General features: G+C 38.5%; 1 long non-coding RNA gene across 1 annotated transcript; it reads left to right on the plus strand.

Annotated features, from left to right (window-relative positions):
- The first annotated feature begins 333 nt into the window (after window positions 1-333).
- On the plus strand, window positions 334-3,636 carry LOC113463131. Its single transcript, XR_005507202.1, has 2 exons — window positions 334-480; window positions 3,111-3,636. It is a non-coding gene; the product is annotated as an uncharacterized LOC113463131 (long non-coding RNA).
- The last annotated feature ends 622 nt before the right edge of the window (window positions 3,637-4,258 follow it).

Raw genomic sequence — 4,258 nt, forward strand, 5'->3', positions numbered from 1 at the left:
AACACCCTCGAAGGCTGTACTTCTTTCTATAGTATTATTAGGGCTTTGGGGCATAACAAGTGTATTTAAAGTCAAAAAAAAATCAGAAGACCAAAGGATGCCGACAAAAGGATGGACTAGGAGGTATGGAGTGTCGCCTCGAAGAAGAGAGAAAATGAACGGTTGCGTGATTTGTTTAGGTTTTTCTAAAGAAAACCCCATTTCCACTTGTTCAATACTGGTCCAAGTAAAGTAATTTATTATATACTGGGTACTGATGTGATGTCAGCTCCTCTCTTTGTTATTTAAGGGCATTCTTCCAAGCTGAGATCCATGGGCTTACTCGGTGGTTTGGAAGTGCTCGAGGGAATCACCTCCTTACCTTTCCAGTCCCTCTTCCTTAGATCTTATTCCCCGTAAAAGCATGGTTGCTTTGTTTTTGTTAATGAAAGAGATTCCTTGTTTCTCTTCTGCTTGGTCTCATCCCTCCTGAGGCCTCAGGTCTTTTCCCTCCTCTCCTTGCTTCCTTCCCTTCCTCTCATATGATCATTGGTCTGAAGCTAATAGAACAAGATTGCTTAGTTTCTTTGTTGATTCTATAATTTTTTAGAGGCTAAAAAATCTTGTTTAGAAGATAAAAGACATGGTTTTCTGGTTGGCAGATCTTCCCTTGCATGCGTGGTTTCTTTTTCTGAATATAGATGGTTTAGATTTTATCTTCCCGTTTTGAACATTTTTTTGCTGATTTCTTTGGTTCATGATGTGAGATGGGTTAGGCTAAAGAGAGCTTCCTTCAGTCCACTCATGGGTGGTTGTAGGGTTGAATTAGCTGCCGACTCATTCATCCAACTACCAAGAAGGTGTTTGCTTGGTAATCGAGTGAATGATGCGGGAGATAAAATCAGATCCTATGCTGCCTATGCTTGGACTGAAGGGAGCTCCCTTCTCTACAACCCCGTGCATGCTATGAACCTTGTCGAGATACTTTTTTTCTCTTCAGAAAAAAGGAAAAACTGTCTATTTTTGTTTACTTTCTCTCGTGTTTAATTTGGGTTCTATACAGGAAAAACCAGGTTAGTTAAATCTTCTTTCGTGTATGTGCAACATGAAGTCTTAATTTAATCCTATCTATTTGTTTATGTGGATATTTTACCTATGCAGACCATACGGCATTCTCATTCCAAAAAAGAGAAGAAAGAAAAAACTAAAGTGGCTTCATTATTCTTGGCGCTTAGCATATGCTTATTGTGACAAAGATGGTGTTAGATAAATGTTTCATTTCCTCTACGAGTCTAATCACACGTTAGTGCTGCATTTGTATTCTTTAAAGGGTCATACTCATATCTAATATAAAGCAATGACAAGCTTTATGCTAAAACTTGTTGTTTGAGTGCTATTCTGCTAACCAATCCATCATGTTTATGATATAGTTGTGTTTATCTTTTCGTAAACATTGTATTATTGTCTCTTAAGCTTTCCTGTTGTGATTCTTTTCTTCCTCGTGAATCTTTTAAAACTCTATCTTCACCAGTCCAACTTTAGGTTTTCGATTGAAGCCTTCATTTCAGTATAAAGCACCCAAATTTATACAAACAGATCAAAGAAAGGCTTTATTCTGGAATTCTATTTATATATCTATAGAATGTTTTGGGACCCATCTGCTTCTTTCGCCCCATTGCAGGTATAGAGTACAGACATGCAGAAATTTCTGCATTTAATTCACTAGTTGCCTATTTATCTCCTTTTCTGTGACCTATTTTACTTTGTAATAGCATATGCTGGCTTTATGGATGCAGTTTTAAAATTAGATGTGTAGTATATACTAGTGCTTTTGTTCTTTTGCAGTAAAGCTCTGATGAGGTTTTGCAACCCAATCTTCTAACAGAGGAGAGATTGGGGAGGAAATGCTTGCTCTATTTAGGTTTTTGCTTTGATTGTCAGATAATTTGAGACTTTTTGCAGCAATGAAAAAATAGTTTTAATGCCTCAGACTTCTGCCTGGCTTTGTATTTTCTCAGTCTTGAACCGTATGGTGATTATGGTCTTTGGAGGAGGCTCCATTGGTGCTTTGAGTTCTACAGGACTGCACTTAATGCTCATTTTTTCGCCAAAAAAAAGTTCATCATACTCATGCCTAGATATTCTATTTTTATTGCTTTGTATACTTATTGCTGATATGTTATTCTTGTTTGTTGTCTATTTATTATGGGTGAGGGTTCAGCGAACCTATACTAATTTCTCTTTTATATTATTTTTATAATGGATTTGATGATGTCTACCGTCTGTATGTATCTCTGTATTTATAATCCTGCAGATCTTAAGGTCGACAGAAAGCATTAACAGTTCTTTTGTTGTTGTTACTTTTCTGTGTCTGGTAACCATGTGATGCTATACTTGTCATGTTATTTCATCAGAAACTAGTTGGTATTTTCGAGTAGTTTGGTTTATTGGGCATTAATGCAGCCTCAAATTTCTCGGTTCAGCAGTGGAAATGATTGGATTTGCAATAATTATTAGTGAGAATCTGGAAGTTTTGTTAAACTTGATGTTTTGTGGCATCCCATGCAATGCGGGCAATGAAAGAGCTGTGATTACTGATTTTAACTTTGTTAATTCCTTGGTGCGAGATCTAGCATCCATATTGCTGTCGTATTCTTTCTGTGTTTGGCTGTTGGTTTTGCTCGGCACTTTCTGAAGTAAATAAGAGTTCTACCAAGTGATTTATGCTTTATCCCATGCTCTTGTAAGATGTTTGTTGTTGAAACCATTGACGGAAGAATTAAAAGTCCAGGTGCATAAATAAGTTCATGGCTCATTTGCAAGTCATCATATGTTCTTCATCTTCCATTTTGTTTGATTTTGTGAAGATGTGATCTGATCAGTTGTGGAATTAATGGATTCTTATCAGTTCATAAATCCATTGAACAGGTTCCAATGCTGCACCACCAATTAGGTGACTCTACAGTAATTTGTAGTGGCTTTATGCTTTACCATTCTGCTGTTACCTCGTTACAAAATTGGTTTTCTTTACTTTTTTTTATTTTTTGGTAGGGTGGAAGCCAGGCCTAAATCTGGCAGGCATTAGCTAGATTCCAACTTTATTTTTCTTTCCAACCTTTTCTGTTCTTTAGCATTTTGGTCTTCTTGCAAAGCTGCGGCGCGTTTTATTCGCTTGATTTGAGTGGATGTCTTCATGGTTATTTGCTCAAAGAGATGTCTTATAGTTTAGGTAGCAGCAGCAAGAATATGTAAGTGGAACTGCTAACTCTTGTCCCTTCACCTTTTCTTTTACCATTTCTCTATTTGTACTTCATTTTCTAAATGAATCAGTTCTAACTTCTTGTTTGTCTTTACGTGGGAAACAAGGGGCAAGAGATTGAAGAAAGATGGTAATTATGATGACAAAATTAGAGGCGTCCTGTTCTTTTTTGAAAAGAAGCAAAGCGAAATTACAACCATTGTCAACCAGGTTGGCTTGCAGAGAAGGAATTGTCAACAAATCAAAGGAAGAAGTTTTTGGAAAGAGCCAAGTTTATGCATCCATCTGAAGTTGACAAGAGCCAAATCAAACTATAGGAAATTCTTTCAGCTCAGCTTGTAAAGGAATCCGTGTAAATATTTTCATGAATGAAAGAAGTTCCACTTCCTTTACTGAGATGATGAATAACTTTTTCTATGAACATGAGCTTGATACAATATCCATCCATCCATGGTAAGATCTTCCTCCCAAATTTTCATATCAGAAATATCTAGTATACACATAGGAGTGAACTTCCGAGTGAAACCCTAACCCTAATGGGGAAGCAAGCTGCTAAGTTTGTTTCTACATGTGCGAGCTGAAGCCCAATTCGTGTCCCATCTCCAGGAGTGGGAAGAATCTCTTTGGGCTCCCCGCCAGCGAGGTGGCCTTTAGTTTTTATTCTTCCCAAGACTGGTGTTACTTTTGGTTTGGTCTGGTGGGGGTGTGGGCTTGCCCCCACATGAGATAGTGTGGGAGCTTTTCCCCAAGCGCTTCTCTCTTTCCAGCGGAATTCCCGCTTTCCCAAACCCAGCGGTTCCTTCCCCATGGGCTCCGCCAATATCTTTTTCTTCATCTCGGACTACCTTCTGTTAAGTACCCCAACTACCAGTACTTAAGGCGAGACAAGCGAAGTGCTTTCCTGACACGTGTAGGTGCCCTAATAGGCTCACGTGTGGCTCAACATGGGGTGCCCAAAAGGCCGTGTTGCCGCTCTTGGCCTCTCGGATTTTGGTAACCACCTGGGGGTTGGTATCCTTT

The sequence above is a fragment of the Phoenix dactylifera genome, unplaced genomic scaffold, assembly GCF_009389715.1.
Source record: "Phoenix dactylifera cultivar Barhee BC4 unplaced genomic scaffold, palm_55x_up_171113_PBpolish2nd_filt_p 000121F, whole genome shotgun sequence".
Classification (NCBI taxonomy): Eukaryota; Viridiplantae; Streptophyta; class Magnoliopsida; order Arecales; family Arecaceae; genus Phoenix; species Phoenix dactylifera.